The sequence below is a fragment of the Erythrolamprus reginae genome, chromosome 4, assembly GCF_031021105.1.
Source record: "Erythrolamprus reginae isolate rEryReg1 chromosome 4, rEryReg1.hap1, whole genome shotgun sequence".
NCBI classification, from domain to species: Eukaryota; Metazoa; Chordata; class Lepidosauria; order Squamata; family Dipsadidae; genus Erythrolamprus; species Erythrolamprus reginae.
The window spans coordinates 80,250,961-80,272,745 of NC_091953.1; the positions used below are offsets into that span (position 1 = coordinate 80,250,961).

The 21,785-nt window shown below is 39.8% G+C and overlaps 1 protein-coding gene across 6 annotated transcripts in view; it reads right to left on the reverse strand.

The window, feature by feature from the left end:
- Positions 1-21,785, reverse strand: part of CNKSR2 (connector enhancer of kinase suppressor of Ras 2) — a 326,584-nt gene that overhangs the window by 175,673 nt on the left and 129,126 nt on the right. The window lies entirely within an intron of this gene.

A 21,785-nucleotide genomic window follows, 5' to 3' on the forward strand; every position in this document is an offset into this window, starting at 1 on the left:
TTATATTTTCAGAAAAGAAAATAATGTATTAAGCAAATTATTACTTCAAAATCAAGTGAAGTTAATTGGAAATGTATATAAATTCTTAATAAATCATAGAATGATAGGTTGGATATTGAAAGATAACATGATCAGCTGGTGCAAAAATTTTGGCAAAGAGATAAATTTAGAAACATGGGAAAAGATATGGGTGTATAATTGGAAAATAACAAAATCAATTTCTTTTAAAGAAAATCAAATTAAGAGGTTTTATATATGGTACCTCCCACCATATAGAATTTCCAAAATGTTTCCGACTGGCACATAATACCATGCATGGTGGACATGTTCTGAGGCTAAAAAATATTGGAACAAAGTAGAGAAATGGATAAATGAAATAACAAAGGAGAAGATTAAAAAATCTCCTGAATTCTTCCTATTGGGCATTTCAAATACAAAGTATAAAAAAGAAATTTATTATTTAATAATACATATATTGGTTGCGGCAAGAATCACACTTGCGCAGAAATGGAAAGAAAAGGAAATACCAAAAGATGTAGAGGTATTTAAAAAATTATGGAATTTGCAGAACTAGACATAATGACAAAACGTTTGAATAATCAAGTTGAAACAGAATTTTACAAAATATGGGATAAAGTATATGAATGGTGGAATTTTAAAAATAGTATTAAAAATTAAATAAGAGAATTTATAACTATTTGAACTTATTATTTTGAAGCTTTATAAGATAGAGTGAAATAGTTTAAAAACAATATAAACATAGTTTTTGTTCTCTTTTCTCTTTTTTCTTTATAGTATGATAAAGTCAGAAGTGTTATTTTCTATGTTTTATTTTTTGAATAAGTGTTTGATATTTTATAGATAAAGAAATTTAATTAACATAAAGAACATAGAGTTAAACTTAACAAGAATGTAATGTGCACGTGTGACATTTCTGTATTGATCTGACTATAGTTAGGGGTTTTTTTCTGTATTAGTTAGACTTCTATGACAAGCGGAGCAATGGTAGCTCCTTAAATGTTTAATGTTGATTGTTTTTGTCTGTCTTTTGAAAAACAATTAAAAATATTTTTTTTTTTAAAAGAAGGCAGGTTAGCAGCAATTGTTTTTTCTGCAATTATGATTATCCCCTTAAGTCTGTTTTGGTCTTGTTGCAGAATCAAACCAGACAATTATAGATGCAATAATTCCTCTTTAGTACTGCATAAGCAGCTCCTTGGGCAGTTTGAGCTTCCTGAGTTGGCGCAGAAAGAACATTCCTTGTTGTGCTTTTTTAATGACATTTTTGATGTTAGGTGATTATTTAAGGTCTTGAGATATGATAGAACTTAGAAATTTGAAGGTCTCTACTGTTGACACTGTGTTGTCTAGTATTGTGAGAGGTGGTAGGATGAGAGGATTTATCCTACAGTCTATCACCATTTCTGTGGTTTTGAGTGTGTTCTAGTGTCTGAGCGGCAGTCCCTTCAGGATTGGGCGGCATAGAACTATCAATCAATAAGAAAGAAAGAAAGAAAGAAAGAAAGAAAGAAAGAAAGAAAGAAAGACTGATTTTTTTCCCACAGATGTGCGTAATTATTTGGGGCTCAGTGCTGGAGCAGAATAAGGTCCCTTCCCCCTATGTTATTCTGTTATTTTATATTTCAATTAATATCATTATCCTCTTATAAATCCAGATAGGGCATCATGCCTACTCCTCCTTCTTATACATTCTTCTTAAAAGAAACAAAAAACCCTTATACAACTTTTTCCTAATTAGGAAAAAAAATCCCTTCTTTTTTATTAAAGGAAATTAATAATAAAACAAAACCAATATCTATTACTATTAAAACTAAAACAACCAGCAAAACCAAAAACACAACTATTAATAAATCCATGTTTTAAAATCTTCATTTCTTAAATATTTACCATAGTATTAAAAGTAATCTAATAATACTATGAAAATATACCTGAACACCAATGCATCAATTAATATATTTCCATATTTACTTTTCTATAATTTCATTCAATATTTCCAAGTTCAATTAATTTTCAGGCACTTAGCATTTACTATTATTAACGTTCATCAATCTTCTACATTTCCAAGTATATTTTAAATTTATAATGCAAAGTCATAAAATCATACAGTACATATCATAAACCCTTTATTTATCCTATGTATCTTCCATTAATTTTATCTTTGTAATTCTATATAGTTCTAAAATTCTAATTCAATTTTACGAATTAATACATCCTAATATTAAACAACATCTAAATATATCTTTTACCATCATTCCATAGTCAATCCATATTCCATCCTCCTCAAATTTGCACCCCTCTTGCCAAAGGGAAGAAACCATGTTGTTTTTCAATAGCCTGTGTTTTTCTTTTGATATTTGTTATTTTTCTTTTTAATTATAAGCTACCAAACGTTTTTACGCAGCTGAGAGACATGAAAATTAAAGTATATTAAGAAATCGGATGATTGATATTATTTTGCTGATCTTAATCTGCAGTAAAGATATTTTGGTTTTTAAAAAACCCACCATATTTTGCCTCAGATAATTTCAAAATACTGTGTGTCTATAACAGTAACCTCGGAATGGGGCAACTCTGCTAAGTATCAAAATGCCACTTAAATAGTTGAGTTAGTTTCAAACTAGATTTTGATTCTCTCTCTCTCTCTCTCTCCTTCCACTTTTTTCTCTTTCCCTTCCTCTCTTTCTTCCTCTCTTCCCTCTTTCCCTCCCTCTCACTCTCTTTCTTTCTCTTCCTCCCTCCCTCCCTTTATATTTCTCTCTTCCTCCCTTTCTCTCTCCCTCTCTTTCTCCCCCTTTTCTTCGTTCCTTCCCTCCCTCCCCTCCCTCCTTCCTTCTTCTCCACTTCTCTTTCCCTCCCTCTCTTTCCCTTCTCTTTCCCTTTTCTTTCTTTTTCTCCACTTCTCTCTCTCTCTGCTTCTCCGGCAGGCATCGTCTCCACACCCTCCCCTTGGCTCTGCCCCCACAGCAGCTGCCGTTGGTGCGGCAACAGCGGCGGCTCCTCCCAGACTAGACCTCACCAGCGGATGATGCTTTCCGTGCAACTCCAGCCTTCTCCCACCTCGCCGCTGACACAGGTGGTGGGGACCACCCTGTCCCCCTTCAGGGCCTCTTTGACAGCACTTTCCGGCAGTGTTCCCTCTAACGTGAGTTGGGCGCTATAGCGCAGGAGATTTGAGATGTCTGCCCACGAGTTTCCAATTCCAGCACGGAGGTCTGACCTCTGCCCTAGAATTGGCAATTAGAATAAGGTGACCAGATCTTGATCATTTGTCCCGACTCCAAAATGCAGCGTGACTTTAAAACTGACTGGATATGATTTCCACGCTCAAGAGAAAGAGAGAAAAGCCCAGCCGGCTAATTTCCCCCCTCCCTCGGACTCAAAAATGCGGCGTGACTTTAAAACTGACTGGATTGGATTTCCACTGTGGGGAAGAAGCGGGGAAGAAAGAAGGAGAGAAAAGTATGGCTTTTTCTAATTGGATATTGTATTTTTAAAATTCTCATTGAAGGCATTTGTAATTGCTTCTAAATGATGTTGGTTTTGCTTTTGCAAAAAAAAAATCAAAACAACCTCCTTAGGTGCAAGTCAGCTGAAAGTCCTAGACTGGAGGTAGATAATTCATTAATAATCAAGGCATGTCAAACTGATCTGTGCTTCCTGAACTAGATACTGGATATTGGATACTAGATGTAGAAGTTGTTTATGGTTATTCCCAGTTTCTGGAAGTATTGTCTACAAGGTGGGAAGATGTTCCTCTAAAGAGATGTCTCTTGTGGCATGTACAGATATCTTAAAATGTGAAACATTTTCTAACAACCAAGATGGAAGGGACCTTGGAGGTCTTCTAGTCCAACCCCCTGCTTAGGCAGAAAACCCTACAGACAAGTGGGTATCCAACATCTTCTTTAAAACTTCCAGTGTTTGAGCATTCACAACTTCTAGAGGCAAGTAGTTCCATGGATTAATTGTTCTCACATTCACTCCTTGCTTCTAAGTTGCTTCTCTCCTTGATTAGTTTCCACCCACTGCTTCTTGTCCTACAGGTGCTCTGGAGCAGTGTTTTTCAACCAGTGTGCCGTGGCACACTAGTGTGCCGCGAGACATGGTCAGGTGTGCCGCGAAGAAGGAAGCTCAGGTTCCGGTCTCGCAACTTTTTGCTGAGAGAGAGAGAGAGAGAGGAAAGAAAGCAAGAGAGAGAGAAAGAAAGCAAGAGAGAGAGAAAGAAAGAAAGAAAGAGAGAGAGAAAAGGAGAGGAAGGGAGAGAGAGAGAGAGAGAGAAATGAGCAAAAAGAGGAGGAAAAAAAGAGAAATGAGAAAATTATTGAGACAGAGAATGAGAGGAAAGAGAGAGAAACAAAAGAGAGAGAGGAGTGACTCTTGATTTAAAGCATATAATAAAAAGCACCCAAAGAATAAGAAAGAGAAAAACCCCAGCCCTCACCTGTTTTTGGAAATGGTTCAAGAGTGTGTATACACACACACACACACACACACACACACACACAAGGGTGGGGAGGAGACAGGGATGGAAAAAGAGAGGACAGTGTTTTAGGGTGTCATTTTGTGTCATTTTGGTTGGTGGTGTGCCCCAGGATTTTGTAAATGTAAAAAATGTGCCGCGGCTCAAAAAAGGTTGAAAATCACTGCTCTGGAGAATAACTTGACTCCCCCTTCTTTGTGGCAGCCTCTTATTTACATTGTAAATAAGCTGTCTCAGACAGTTCTCTTAAAACAAAACTCTTATAAAATTGTACATTAAGTAATATCCTAATATACATTTCGAAACTTTGAACTAGAGGAATCAGCAAATGTATGATACTTTATGACTGGACAGATATTTAGCAAGATATTTAATAATTCCACTGCTGGTTGGCATTTATAGCCAAAGAAACATGCAAACAATTGTAGCCTTCTGTTAAAAATACCTTTGTATTTCCACTCATAAATTAGTTTGATTAACAAAGAAGATAAAAACAAGGTTTTATCATGGTTAACATGGTTTCTTCATGGTAAAAGATATATTTAGGCAGGGGTCCCCAAACCTTTTACACAGGGGCCAGTTCACTGTCCCTCAGACTGCTGGAGGGCCGAATTATAAAAAAAAACTATGAACAAATCCCTATGCACACTACACATACCTTATTTTAAAGTAAAAAACAAAATGGGAATGTACTATTTAGAGGGGGGAAGAAGTCTGAAATTCATATGTGTTTATGTTTTGTTTTTAATTTAATTTTATTGTTTAATATTAGGCTGTATTAATTTGTAAAATTGGATTAGAATTTTAGAACTATATAGAATTACATAGGTAAAATTAATGGAAGATACATAGGATAAATAAGGGGTTTGTGATATGTACTGTATGGTTTTATGAGTTTGCATTATGAATTTAAAATATACTTGGAAATGTAGAAGATTGATGAAAGTTAATAATAGTAAATGCTAAGTGCCTGAAAAGTAATTGAGCTTGGAAATATTGAATGAAATTATAGAAAAGTAAATATGGAAATGTATTAATTGATGCATTGGTGTTCAGATAGATTTTCATAGTATTCCTGTACTAGATTAATATAATGCTATGATAAATATTTAAGAAATGAAGATTTTAAAGCATGGATTTATTAATAGTTGTGTTTTTAGTTTTTCTGGGTTTTTTTAGTTTTAATAGTAATAGATTTTGGTTTTGTTTTATTATTAATTTCTTTTAATAAAAAAGAAGGGAATTTATTTATTTATTTATTCATTCATTCATTCATTTATTTATTTTGGATTCCTATGCCGCCCAGTCCCAAAGGGACTGCCGCTCAGACACTACACTTTTCCACCCACACCAAAAAAAAATTAGAGGGAACACTGCTTTCTGGCAGAGGCGCCGCATCTGCCTCCCTGCCGGCTCCTGCCGCCGCCGCATAGCTCTCCTCAGACAAAGCCTGGCATTGACGCTTGAGAGTGGGCTCGGGGCTCTTGGCATCAGCAGCCACCACGGTGCTGTTGTTGTTGTCACGGCGGCTGCCACTCTGGGAATGAAGGAGTGGCATTTCCTTGTTAGCTATCTTGGAGCAGGAGCGACTGCTCCCTCCCCCTCCTTCTGTTTCTCCCCCCTCCACCTGCCATCAGTGGCACCACAGATAAAAGCTTTATAAGGAGGAATAAGGTGGCCGGGAAAATTTGGAAGGCGCAAGGAAGGAAGCTCAGCTTCCAGTCTCAGAACTTTTTGCTCTTTGCGCCCTCAGCAAAAAGTTGCGAGACCGAAAGTTGAGCTTCCTTCTTCACCCCTACAAAATTTTTCCGGCCACCGGCTGGGGGGAAAAGAGGTTTAAAATCTCGGCGCCAGAATTTAAAATTTGTGCGCTGAGCTCTCAAATCTCCTGCGCTATAGTGCATAGCGCAGGTTAGAGGGAACAGTAACCACAAGGTGTATATATTAACCAATATAACATTTGGTTAAAACAATACAATCAATTCAACGTTTTCATTTCCCCTATTGTTAATTCCAGCATTAATATCATTCCTTTAAAACCATTTTTCACATATGTCACCACTCCTCAGTTTTTCTTTTTCGGCCAATGCCACAAACAATTCCCCTAATTTCTTGTGTTCCAAATATTTTTGGTTTTGTTTTTTTATATGAACCTCCTGGAGATATATAATATCAATGATTTGTTTTATCAATTTTGTATATGTTTTGTTTTCTTTTTACCAAATCATTCAACCCATTTACATTTATAGGCAATAGTTGAATCTCCTTTTCCATTATTTCTAATTATCTGTGGGTCTTAAACTTTTCTTATTCTAGTAACTCTTTGTATCCTTACTCTACCTCTCTGTTCTTGTTGTTCTCTGGTTACTTTACCCCTTTCTTCTTCTTTTTCAACTCTCTTCTTGAGTTTGATCTTCTACACTTTCTATTTCCAACTTCTCTCTATTAGTTGATTCCTCCTCTGTCCCCACTAATTGTTCATTTCCTTCACATTTTCTAAATTATCTATCTTAATTTTTTTTCTTGCCATGTTTTTAATAATTCCTTCTGGAATAATCGATTTAAATAATATATTTTTCCTGTTCAATATGGTTATTAAGAATCTGTAATCTTTTCTCTGTTCTTTAAATCATCTAGGGATCTGTTTCAATGTTATGATTTTTTTTCTTTATAAATCATGGGTTCTTCTCTTATCAATTTGTAAATAATATCTGTAACTTGTTTTCGTGCAAATCATATATGCAATTCTCTAGGAAGATGATGTTTTTTTGCATAATTGATATGGAGTCTATAGATTTTGTCCATTTCACATATTATTTATACTTATCCCTCTGAAGAAATTCTGTGATTAATTTCCCCATTATTTTCCTAAGGTCTTCATCTTTTGTTTCTATTTCATTTTGAAATCTGAGATAAAAAGAGGCTTTATCAATTCAAGGTGGATTAACAAATTTTCAAGATCCTTATTTGCTTCTTTCATTTTTAGATCTATTAGATCTAACTTTTTATCTGTTTATTCCTGCTTTTAGTTCCACCGCTTGTATTTTCTGTTCATTTTTTGTATTACTTTTTGGATTGAGCCTACTTTATTTTCTAGGTTTGTATATCCATTCTCAGTTCCCCATGACCTTTTGTCATCATCTCCTGAAGCTTTAGCATTGTTTCTTGTATTATTTGAAGAGTCAATTGCACCGTTTGTAGAGTCAGGTTTTTATTTGTTTTCTCCATGGGTAGATTCTCTTCTATTGTTTTCTGGAATCTCAATGAGGCTGCTACCCCCGTCTAGATATGTATTGTCTTTTTTCCTGTTCTCAACATTGTGGTGGTGGTATTTGTCATTTCTTTTAGGACTCCATTTTGTTATTCTAGTATTTTATATATTCTTTCCCAAATTACCATTTACCATTTTCCCCACTGATAATTCCTTTTTGGTTTCCAACCTTGATTTCCCACAATATGTTATTCTATCAATATTCTTCATTGGGTTAGTCTAAACATATATCATCTACATTCTGTAACTAAAGGAAATCCTTAATTATATTAATTAATTAACTCAATCAAATAAATCAATTCTAATAAGCAAATTTTCTTCTTGAACTTAATATTTTAAATGTTTATATCCTATTACCTTAATTTAACAGTTAATATATAAAGATAGTTTTGCAAATAAAGTTAATAGTTAATGTTGACGAAAGCTTCTATATACACCCACTAGTCCTGTTTGCAATAAGACAGTCCATCTGATACTTATATTTTGGCAGTTCTATTGTTTAAGTCTTTACCTTCTCAAATTTCCAATAATCTTCTTTGTAATATCACCTTCTGAGTCACCATCACCCCCAAATGCTCAAGTTTGGTGTTCCCCCCCCCTCCCATTACAAAAGGATCTTTCTGGTGTTTTCACTTTCCATCTTGACCTCCAAGTCAAACACTTTCTTTTTCCATTGATCCTTTCCTTCATTGCCCATTTCCAAAAGTCTTCTAATTATTTTCCCCAGTCCATCATTTTCCTCTGATTTTAAATTGACTTTATTTGCAATATTTTCTCTTACTGCAGCATAAATTTTATTTTCCTCTTAATCCTTTTTTACTTTTTTACTTATTTTCATTCTCACTTTGAGTTTTTTAGCATTTACTTTCCTGGCAAAGTTCTTTTACGTAATCTCATCTTGTCTCTTTCAATTGCCACTTAATCTCTTGCCAGAGCTTCATTCCCTTTGCCCAACATCTTTGGGATTGCTCAATTTATTCATTCCAAATCACTGCCCATAGGGTCCACAGTAACGGGAATGAGCACAGTCTGCTTTTCACTTTTATACTTCCCAAAATTGGAGTGTTTGTCACAACCTAGGATCCACAATGTCAAAATGGCATGACACATTGCATTCACACTGGGTTAAGAAGAGTTTCCCTCATTCCAGCTCACTGTCCCCAGGCTTCCCCTCCATTTCACATGGTCCTCTAAAACATGGCATCCCTTCGAAGGGTCCCCAGGCATGAAAAATCAGCAGTTAAAGGATAGAGCTCATCCTTCCCCCTCTGTAGCACTTCACCTTCACCACCAGAAGTCTATATCTTTTTTCTATAAGCAGAGATTCTAGTAAAATACTTGTTTGCAGGGGGTCCAGGGGGAAAGCATTTTGAAATTCCCTGATATTTCCCTGTAACTTGCGATCTGGTTAAGGCCCAGTTGTAGATGATGTCATGCCAAATGGCTAAGCCATGCAGAAATATCGGTAGCTGAGGAAGCAAGATGTTGCTCATTTTTGCTTGACTCTGCCAGGCAGCACGATCCTTTTTTTTTTTTTACATGATTTATTAAACATTTTAATATAGTTGGTTTTTCCCCCTAATTTATTCTGGGTTTTTAAAATGAATGCCCTGATAATTTCCTGATATTTCCCAAACCGCCAATTTCCCTGATAATTCTCTGATTTTCCTATTTTCCAGGTTTGCTGGACACCCTGTGTTTGTGAGATAAGTAGTGAATCTGTTCATACAAGCTCATGAAAGTAACAAAATGACTCAAAAACCTCATAAATAAAAATCCAATAATTGCCAAGACAATATTTTTTTAAAAAAATTAAAACACAGCAACATCTGCTTTAAAATCCAAAGTCAATAGAAGGCAGAACAAAAAACTTCAGCCAAACTGAAGCAGTATGCTACCATTACAGTAGCATCTCCAAGTGAAAAAGTTATGCTTTTCAATTCCAGATAGATTGCTGAAAAAAACTACCTATGTAATTTGTAAATGCAAATAAAGAAATCAGAAAATAGGTTGAAGAAGAAATAAGTCATTTCCCCTACTTCATCTGCCATCTATTTTTTGGGTACTGTACAAGTAAGATTTATATCTTATCTTATCTTATATTATATTATTATATATATTGTGCCAGGACGAACACAAGGACAAAAGCACCAGCCTGAAGATGATGACTGGGACCTCGTGGAAACGTCACCAGAATTGCGGTGGAAGCAGAGTAAGCACACGAACACAGAAAATGGGTTATAAAATGGGTCACATTTATTATAATCAAACAGGACCTGCAGAGGTAAGACAAAGAGGGCGGAAACATCAATCCAAATTTTCTGAGCAACTCTGGCCGAAGCCTCCTGCTGAGCAAAAGGGGGAGGTCACCTTGAACTTGAACTTGACCTCCCCTCTTTGCTCCCTGCCATGTCCTTGCATATGGGGAGGCTCACCCACCCAGATACTTGACTCTGGGCGTGCGGTGGGTGAGCCCCAATGGCGTCTCCCCTCCATACCCGAGCCAGCCGAGCCCTGTAGCCATGTCGGGGAGCGGCCGGTCACCTTCCAAAAGGTACCCAAAGAAGATCACACAGTTGCTGAAATTCCCCTTTTCCGCCCTTTTCCGCTTTCCCATGACCAGAGGGACAAGGAGAAATTAAATGCCGAATAGATTGCCGAATTAGCCAAATTAAAACTAGAGTATGCCAGACACCCCCTAACCGTGTTCCCGCTCCCATAGTGTGGAGTAGGCGAAAAAACGGCCAAACTAAAAGCGTTACAGCCGCCAAAAATTCCTACTCGGCCCCCTATGGCGACCTCTCGATCATGCTACGTAGAGGGAGGGAGGGTGGGTGCCAGCCTGTCCATGCCGGCGGCAGCACAACGAAAGAGGGAGGAGAGCGGCCCTCCACCCCTTTTAAGTGGGGGAAGCCACTCGCTCACCCCCTGGAAGCGCGTCACGCCCCACAATGATGCGGAGCACTCTGGGGCAGTGGGGAGCGGGAGGGGGTGCCTCCTCCCTGTGCCCCACTCGCTCCCCCCACTCACCCTCTCTGCCGCCGGTATCCCACCGTGTCCTGCGGCCCTCCTTGCACTGCCGCAATCGCCACCGGCCTGGAGGCGGCCAACGGACCCATCTCTGAAACTTACATGGGAAGAAACCCGAATATGCCAAGACCTTCATATCTGTACCCGTGAAAATCTACAAAAACCAAATGTGTGTGTGTGTGTGTGTGCTTTTTTGTTTATCAGCTAGAAATCTCAACAAGTTGTAGCATACAACTGAATCTATAAGATATAAGGATGGAGGTCTCAAATTTTCTTCACAAGAAGCCCTTCGCATCCTATCCTTTCTTCCAGTTTTGGGATAGTGACTTATTAATTCCTGTTGCTACCAGCTATATTCTGGGCCTACTCCATTGATGTGTATTGCCTAAACCACAATTTTTCTAGTAATTAAATGTTTAAAGAACAAAAAGTAGAAATAGTTTCAATTTTGCAACCTCCTGATTATGTAATGTACAAGCACAACTAGAGAATAAAATCCTCCTTCCTTTGTGGGAGGTCGATCAACTTTAGGAGAGGAAATCAAAGTATAAACTTTATTGTAAAAAAATAAAGATAAAAAGTTCCTTTTTAATTATAAATATTAGGAATCCAAACACACAAAAATATAAAAATAGAAAAAAGAAAATCTAATGGAAAACAAAATGTTGTAGGTTTGATATAAATGAGTCTTAACTATCCCAACATTTCCTTTCCTTTAATATTACACATCAAACAAATCAATCTAGTATTAAGTTCTATATAAATACATTGCCAGGAATCCTCGGAAAGGGGCAGCACACAAATCCAATTAAACAAACAAACAAACAATTCCTGCAATGCATGTTTCCTCTGCACCAATTACCTGACTTCTCCAGATACTTGGAAATTCAGTTTTCATCATGGGTTGCTGGAAATGATAAACTCTGCACTTTTCCAATATTAATACATATATTTTTAGTATTTGTTTTAAAATAACCAACCTTTGCTATCTTTCATAAAAGGAAGGTTTGGATATCTCATTCTGTACATGACTAAAAACACCTCTTATTTGCTGGGGAAGTGTACCGAATGTCTAGCATGAAGGCTGCCCTTTATGTGGGGATATGGATTGGTATGAGAGGCTGGAAGCCAAGTCATCTTCACAATCATATCTACAAAGAAATATTAACATCATAGTTTTGTGAACAAGGGTGGATGATTTTCAGTCCTCTATATTAACTGTTTCAATGGGAACTGATTTTCCTTCCACAGGATAAAGAAAGTGCTAAGAATATTACATGCATTTCATTTCACACACACACTAAATGTATCCCAGGGGTCTCAAACTTGCAGCTCGTGGGCCAACTGCGGCCCTCGAGACAATAGTTTGCGGCCCCCACCTTAATATCAAAGTTTAATGTTAGTGCGGCCCGAGTTTGATACAAATGGCACTTTTCAGTGTTGTGTGTGGAGCTGAATGAATCTACTAATCATGATGGAGTATATTGCTCTCGGAGGTGGGACATCAGCCAGGCTTATTGCAAACTTGTGCCATTACCCTGGGCTCAGAAGCGGAGGTGGCCGTGGAAATCGCTACTCAGTGAGACAGGGAAAAAAAAGGAAAGTTTAGCTGCTAAACGCTGAAACAGTGACACCAAGTGGAATTATATATTACACGGCCCCAAACATGTCTTTTTCAAAGTCTACAGTGAAGAGAAAGGTTGGTGATGAGCACAGACAATTTCAGGAAAAGTGGGAAGTGCAATATTTCTTCATTGAGCACAGGGGCATCCCGACGTGTCTTATTTGCACAGAGAAAGGTGCGGTGCACAAAGAATACAATTTGAAATGTCATTACACAACTAGACATGCTGAGGAGTATCAGATCCAGGGGCTTAAAGCACAGAATATTCCGTGCTTTTTTAGAGGAAACGGAGTCAGAATATGGGGATATGCCCTACTTCACCGAGGTACGTTGGCTCAGCAGGGAAAACATATTGAAGAGATTTTTTGAGTTGAGAGCTGAAGTGAAAACCTTCATGGAGAAAGATGGGGTTGCTGTTCCTGTGCTAAGTGATCCAAAATGGCTTATTGACTTAGCTTTTTTTGTTGATATCAATACATGAGCTTAATGTACTGAACAAGAAGTTACAAGGCCAGGGGCAACTTGTCAGTGCTGCCTATGACAACATGAGAGCATTCTCTACAAAACTGTGCTTTCTCAGACAAACCTTTGCCATTTCCCAGCATGCAAGGCACTCATGGATGCAGGCACACCATTCAGTGGTGAGGAGCATGTCGATGTCATTTTGAAGCTACAGGAGGAATTTGATCACAGATTTGCAGACTTCAAGATGCACAGAGCCACATTTCAAATTTTTGCAGATCCCTTCTCCTTTGATGTAGAAGATGCCCCTCTTGTGCTTCAAATGGTGCTCATTGACCTGCAGTGCAACTCTGAACTCAAAGCCAAGTTCAGGGAGGTGAGTGGAAAAGCACAGAGAATTGCCCCTCCCCCCCAGCTTCCCTGAGCTTTCCCAAATGTTCAAGCGGACCATGTGTCTTTTTGGGAGCACATACTTGTGTGAAAAGCTCTTCTCTACCTTGAATTTCACTAAGTCCAAGTACAGGTCCAGACTTACTGATGAGCATCTTCAAGCCCTACTGAGGGTCTCAACTGCTTCCTCCCTTAAGCCAAATGTGGCTCAGCTATGCGAGAGTAAGCGCTGCCATATCTCTAGCAGCAAGAAGTAGGCAGAAGAAGCCATGTTCAAAACAGTTTATGTTCAATGTTCCATTCATATTCAGAAAGTTAAATGTTAAAGAACTGTTAATACAGAATTTGAATCTGAATAATAATTACATTTCTTTAGTCAGCAACTATATGTGGTTTCTTCAGTCTTCTATATCTGCTGTATTATTATTATTTTCATTTTATTTATTTATTACTGATTTATTTTTTTATTTTCTTATGAATCTGTTAATTTATTTTTATTTTTAACACAAAATAAGATGAAAAAATAAAGACATTTGATAATATTGGAATGTTTTTGTAAGAGTTTTTCTTATGGAAAACCTGATGCGGCCCAGCCTCATCCAGACTCTACCTCCAGTGGCCCCTGGATAAATTGAGTTTGAGAGCCCTGATGTATCCCAAATAAAAAGGCATTTTGAATCATTTATAACACAGAATTCCACAGTTTAGATAATAAGAATATTTAGAAGAGACAAATAAATGGAAACCATTCTCAGAATGCACCAAATATTAGACCAACTTAAATTTGATGTACTAAATTTAAAAACAAAAGGCATTTTCTGTAGTCTCCATAACATTTCTTAACAATAAGATACTAAGACATAAAATACTAATCATTTTCAGATTTGCCATAATATATATTTTTCTAAAGTTTATTCAACTTATTCTAATCCATGACAACACAAATATGTTTTACAACAATGTCTCTCCAAAGAAAATTCATTATCCAAAAGCTTCTATTTAATTTCTGTTATTTGAAAGCATTTTTTAAAATTCCAATGCTAAAACTGCCTTTTAAAGTTTGGATTATTTTACATAAACTGCCAGTGATAACTCATTTGGTTGCAAGTAGTTAATTTAAAGTTCTCTTATTATATGTGTTTTGGATCTCTGACTGTATTAAGTTTTGTTGCTGCTACAATAATAATAATATACATTTTCACAATTTTTAGACAATTAGTTGTAAGTGTGAATGATTTTAAAATACAGTGAGACAATTATTATGAATGTAACAAAGTTCTATACAGTTTTGCTATTCCTTATACAATTTTTATGTATATTCCAGGATTGGCCTAGCCATCTGGAAATTACAAAATCTTTTTTAAAAAATACAAACATATGGCTTTTCCTTTTATACCAGCACTTATCGACTTCTAACATATGATAAAAATAAAATAAATTAAGCATATTGAATGTATCTTTTTGAATTACAGTGATACCTCATTTTATGAACTTAATTGGTTCTGGGACGAGGTTTGTAAGGTGAAAAGTTTGTAAGACGAAACAATGTTTCCCATAGGAATCAATGGAAAAGCGATTAATGCGTGCAACCCCAAAACTCACCCCTTTTGCCAGCCAAAGTGCCTGTTTTTGTGCTGCTAGGATTCCCCTGAGGCTCCCCTCCATGGGAAACCCCACCACCAGACTTCCGTGTTTTTGTGATGCTGCAGGAAAATCCCAGCAGAGGAATCCCAGCAGCGCAAAAACGGGTGCTTCACTGGCAACAGAAGTCTGGAGGTGGGGTTTCCCAGCGAGGGGAGCTCAGCAAAATCGCAGCATCACAAAAACACGGAAGTCCTCGAAACCCCACCTCTGGACTTCCATGTTTTTGTGATGCTGCGATTTCGCTGAGGCTCCCCTCACTGGGAAACCCCACCTCCGGACTTCCATTGCCAGCAAAGTGTCCGTTTTTGTGCTGCTGGGATTCCCCTGCAGCATCGCAAAAACACGGAAGTCCGGAGGTGGTGTTTCCCATGAAGGGGAGCCTCAGGAGAATCCCAGCAGCGCAAAAATGGGTGCTTCACTGGCAACAGAAGTCCGGAGGCGGGGCATCCTAGTGGGGGTGGCTTGGGTTTGTAAGGTGAAAATAGTTTGGAAGAAGAGGCAAAAAAATCTTAAACCCCAGGTTTGTATCTCGAAAAGTTTGTATGATGAGGGGTTTGTAAGACGAGGTATCACTGTATTTCCGTGCCCTTTTACCAGCAATAGCCATATCTTCGTATAAGTGTATGACTTGGAAAATACATGGAAAAGTGAAATGTTCTTTTTACATTATGTGATTGAGAAGAATGAGGCTTAGAATGGAATGGTTGCTAATATTCAAATCTCAGCTTGGCACCTCACTGCCATCAAAAGCTGAAGGGGGGGGGATAGATAGGCAATAAAGTTGTGTATGTGATGGAAAATAGGAAGAAAGTGATGACAGGTGATAAAGACCAGAGAAGCTTGGAGCCAGTTGTCAGGATCAGGGATCTACCTGACACAATATTCCAAATTGCAGAGATGAACTGTAATCAATGTAATGACTTTAACAATGCAAAACTGCTTAGTCACAATGAATCTACAAATTGTAACAAATTGTAATGTAATCTGATTGGTTGACAAAAGTATATACCATGATGCATCTTTGCATAGGTGTGGCTAGAAAATATTGTGATTTATGGTTTAGAGTGGCTTGTGAATTATTGTAGCTTGTGGTGGCTGAAGAATATTGTGGCTAAAGACTTGTAGGTGAATATTGTAACTGAGAATAGTAGATAGAGAATTGTGAGATTTAGTAAGACAGAGGTGCAGAGAGGCAGAGCTGCTCCTTTCGAAGTAGGGAAAAGACATCCCCAAAGTCCTTTTTGCCAATGATGTAAAACTCTTCAACACCACCGATAACACAACTACTCTTTCTGAGTGGTCTAAGACATGCCAACTCCAAATCTCAACCAACAAATGCTCCGTCCTACACATTGGGAAAAAGAATCTGAACTCCAAATATGAACTGAATAATCAAATTATCACAGATAACCCCCACTTGGTTAAAGACCTCGGTATATTAATAAAAAAAGACTTAAGTGCCAAAGCCCACTGTAACAACATAGCCAAGAAGGCTTAAAGAGTTGTAAACCTAATCCTATGTAGCTTCTGTTCTGGCAATCTCTCACTACTCATCAGAGCTTACAAAACTTTCTCCAGACTCATCCTCGAATACAGCTCATCTGTTTGGAACCCATATCGCATGTCAGACATTAACACCTTTAAAGTGTTCAAAGATACTTCACAAGAAGAGCCCTTCACTCCTCCACTTGAAACCCTACGAGACTAGAAAGCTTAGAACTAAGATGCCTTAAACACTAGAGTGCCTTCCGTCCCCTGTCCTATTGGTCTCCTATATCTTCTGTACCATTCTTCTTTCCTATATTTATTCTATTCTTTCATTGATATACTTTATTCCTATTTCTTCTCTTCTATTCTTTCTTAGATATATTTTTCTATGAGTATATCCTCTATAACGTTCATTATATAGTTATTATATGTATACCCAATATAACCCTCATTGTGTAATGGACAAAATAAATAAATCCATAAATAAAATAAATAAATAAATAAGTACCTAAAACAATAAAAAATACTAAAACAACTACTGAAGAAGTGCCCACGAATGCCTACCTTGAAGGACTTCTAGCAGAAAGTCTCCACAAAGCTCAGCTAAGAAGAAAACCTTCAGATCCTTCAGCTATCCTGACCAAAGAGTAAGCAGGGACGATTGAAACATTCGTGCGGGACGGGTAGAGACCACTTAAGCTAATAAAACAAGCTTAAACTACCGGATACAGCCTTGCCTCCTGCAGCCTTTAGAATAACTTTTCCAGTTACTGCCTTGAAAAAGTATTGTTCTAATCTTCTCAACGTAAGGGAAGAAGGGGGGCACATTTACATTTAAAAGCCATTGTTCTTGCCTGTTTCAACTATTTGCCTCTTTCAAAACTGCTTAAAGTTTCAAAACAGCTTAAGTGAAGTTGTTAAATAAAGTTTTTAGTGAATGTATGCCTGAGATTTAAAAAGCAAAAATCAAGAGATTGCCATGACAACCAGGTTGTAAAGAGCCCCACAATGCAGGAAGCCATAAACCAAGCCAAGGTATTGTGTGTTTAAAAGCCAAGATTTTTAGCCGCCAGCCAACGCAACTACAATTTGCTTCTGTCCTTCACTAAGTGCAAACTACGCCTAAAATTGATGCTACTTTGAACCTCAAATAACTTAATAACTGGGATTCCCACAGTAATCCCCAAAGCCAGCAAGCCCATTCTCATCTGAAATAAGGAAATAGCCTTAATTAACCTGAAATTCAACTGGTAACTGAAAGTCTTTCCTGAAGCACTAAACAACTGGAAGTTGTTTATTGTTTGCACAAGTTGTCCATACCCCCTCCCCCTTCTGATTGTATCAAAGGGGAAGCCTAAGTATCCAAGCATCCTCAAGCATAAACATTCCATTGCCTCTCCCACCAACCACTTAGTCATAAAGAAATAAAGCTACAAATCCCAGAGACCAGACATGCCAAGCAAACAGAAACCCCAAGCAAGTAAACCTGATAGCAACCTATGCTTTAAATGCAATGACTTTATCAATGATAATGATGGTCTTATAAAATGCCTCTACTCTACCTCTGAGAAAATTGCCTCTACTGTGGGGAGCATGCAAATGATGTCAGTTCAAGGAAGTGATCAGGAAGAGATCAAAGCCTGGGAAGAAGCATCCTCAAAACCCCTCCTGAAGGGCTTGATCTATCCAAGTGGCTTGGAGATAATGATCCACTAAGACCCTGATTGTCCCTTGGGGTCAAGAAAAAGGAAAGATGAGAAGAGAAGCCCATGGAAGTGACACTCATCCATGGGAATCATGGCAGCTGCCTGCCGGGGACACAAGTGGAGCTGGAGGAGCAGGAGGAAGAATCAATTGCAGGCAAGCCGGATTGACAGAACTGGATGCTGGGGCAAGCCATAAAGTTCCTGAGGGGGACTTTTGGCAACCTTAAAGCACAAGAAGACCTGGCCCAGGTGGCAAACGTTGGTGATGGCCAACTTCAGCCATGGTAAGAGATGAGGCAATCACTTTGCTGCCACAATGGAAGTAGCAGTGGGACCCATGTAGCAGCAGCTGCTCCTCACCTGGTGCCGCTGCATTGTGGGGATAGTGCTAGTGGCAGAGGTGATGCAAGACACCAGCCCTGGGTGTAAAGTTCAATGGAGATCCCAAGCCGTTGGGGTTCTTCCTCATGATTGGACATACATGCAAGAGTATGGTACAGAAATAGCCATCAAAGGGTTTATAAGGCACAGTGTGTGGCCATGGCATTGGAGAGGGCCATGGCTGAATGGGTGCCTCATGATGCCTCAGAGCTGAGAAACTTTAATGACTTCATGTCCACCCTTCAGAAGCACTTTGAAGACTCTTTAGCTAATGGGCACTTAAAATATGGTCCGCGGGCCGTATGCAGCCTGCCAAAGCCATTAATCCAGCCTGTGCAGGACCATGAAGGTGCCCCACTCACATCACCCTGCTCACCCTTCAGCCATTCATAGGACTTACCTTTGTGAGCTCCGGAGGCTGGAACTTAAAGGTAATACCTGCAGATGTTCTGGAGGCATGGGCGGTGAAAAATGGGGCCACAGATGCCCCAGAAGACCAAAAACAGGCTGTTTTCATCTGTTTTTAGCCAGCAGAATGTTTCTGGAGCAGGGGTGGGTTCCTCTTACCTTCCTACCATTGCACTAGTATCATATCATATTATATGATGTACCATATAATGGTGTACCATATAATGTACTTGTAAGAGCTTTTATTAAGACTTACAAAGTGGCGCTCAAGGCGGCAAGATGCGCGTACCATGCTGCCTTGATTGCATCAGCGGAATCCCGCCCGGCCGCTCTGTTTAGGGTGACCCGCTCCCTTCTTAACCAGGGGGGAGTTGGGGAGCCCTTATAGAGCAGTGCCGAGGATTTTAATACGTTTTTCGCTGATAAAATCGCTCAGATCGGGCCGATCTCGACTCCAATTGGAAAACAGAGTCGACTGACAATGAGTCAGTCGAGGTGACTGGGGCACGTACTTGTCCACCTGTCTGGGAAGAGTTTGATCTGGTGACACCTGATGAAGTGGACAAGGCCATTGGAGCTGTGAGTTCCGCCACCTGTTTATTGGATCCGTGTCCCTCCTGGTTGATCTCGGGCAGCAGGGAGGTGACACGGAGCTGGGTCCAGGAGATTACCAACGCTTCCTTGGGGAGGGGAGTTTTTCCAACACTCTATAAAGAGGTGCTCGTGCTCCCCCTCCTCAAGAAGCCTTCCCTGGACCCAGCCGTACTTAATAACTATCGTCCAGTCTCCAACCTTCCCTTTATGGGGAAGGTTGTTCAGAAGGTGGTGCCACTCCAGCTCCAACGGTCCTTGGAAGAAGTCGATTATCTAGGTCCCCAGCAGTCGGGTTTCAGGCCCGTTTACAGCACAGAAACTGCTTTGGTCGCGTTGATGGATGATCTCTGGCGGGCCCGGGACAGGGGTTTATCCTCCGTCCTGGTGCTCCTTGACCTCTCAGCGGCTTTCGATACTATCGACCTTGGTATCCTTCTGCACCGGCTGGAGGGGTTGGGGGTGGGAGGCACTGTTCTTCAGTGGTTCTCCTCCTACCTCTCCGGTCGGTCGCAGTCGGTGTTAGTGGGGGGTCAGAGGTCGACTCCGAGGTCTCTCCCTTGTGGGGTGCCTCAGGGGTCGGTCCTCTCCCCCCTGCTATTTAATATCTACATGAAACCGCTGGGTGAGATCATCCAAGGGCATGGGATGAGGTATCATCAGTACGCTGATGATACCCAGCTTTACATCTCCACCCCATGTCCAGTCAACGAAGCAGTGGAAGTGATGTGCCGGTGTCTGGAGGCTGTTGGGGCCTGGATGGGTGTCAACAGACTCAAACTCAACCCAGATAAGACGGAGTGGCTGTGGGTTTTGCCTCCCAAGGACAATTCCATCTGTCCGTCCATCACCCTGGGGGGGGGGAATTATTGACCCCCTCGGAGAGGGTTCGCAACTTGGGCGTCCTCCTCGATCCACAGCTCACATTAGAGAACCATCTTTCAGCTGTGGCGAGGGGGGCGTTTGCCCAGGTTCGCCTGGTACACCAGTTGCGGCCCTATCTGGACCGGGACTCATTGCTCACAGTCACTCATGCCCTCATCACCTCGAGGTTCGACTACTGTAATGCTCTCTACATGGGGCTACCTTTGAAAAGTGTTCGGAAACTTCAGATCATGCAGAATGCAGCTGCGAGAGCAGTCATGGGCTTACCTAGGTATGCCCATGTTTCACCATCACTCCGCAGTCTGCATTGGCTGCCGATCAATTTCCGGTCACAATTCAAAGTGTTGGTTATGACCTTTAAAGCCCTTCATGGCACTGGACCAGAATATCTCCGAGACTGCCTTCTGCGGCACGAATCCCAGTGACCGATTAGGTCCCACAGAGTGGGCCTTCTCCGGGTCCCGTCAACTAAACAATGTCGGTTGGCGGGCCCCAGGGGAAGAGCCTTCTCTGTGGTGGCCCCGACTCTCTGGAACCAACTCCCCCCAGAGATTAGAGCTGCCCCTACTCTCCCCGCCTTCCGTAAACTCCTTAAAACCCACCTTTGTCGTCAGGCATGGGGGAACTGAAACACCTCCCCCGGGCATGTCTAATTTATGCATGGTATGTTTGTGTGTGTGTATGTTAGTAAATGGGGTTCTTTTTAAATCTTTTTAAATATTTTAAATTTATTTGGATTTGTCATGATTTGTTGTATTTTGCTGTGAGCCGCCCCGAGTCTGCGGAGAGGGGCGGCATACAAATCTAAATAATAAATATCACAAGCCAGATTTATCTAGGGATGAAATCCAGCAGAAATTTTGAGTAGTTCAGAGAATTGATAGTGGAAATGTTGAGTAATTCAGGGAACTGGCAAATACCACCTCTGGCCAGAGTGAGGTGGGAATGGAGATTTTGCAATTCCCCTGGAGTGGTGGTTTTGTGGTTGGCTCTGGGCCAGCTCATGCAACAGGGAATTTGGACGTTGGTTTAGGGGAATCCTCAGAGTCACAGAGACTTGCATTATTGCCAGCAGCTTCTGATAGTGAAGATTCATTGCAAAGGTCAGACGGTGGGGAAGCAAAATCAGATGGAGAGATGGGTGCAGCCAGCCCATTAGTTAATGACCCCATTAGTGAGTCATCAGACTCGGAGGAGAATCAGTGGATAGATACCCGTATGTGCAGGCTCATGGCTAGAAGGGACCAACTGCACAGGTATCATCGGATATAAGGGAGAACACCTGTTGCTGAGGCAATTAGGTTAATGGGGTTGATGATAAATTACAGGTGTTGGGGAGTGAGCATGTGGGTGTTTATTCGTTTGGAGAAGGATCATTGCCAAGGTTTAGACTATTCCAGGACT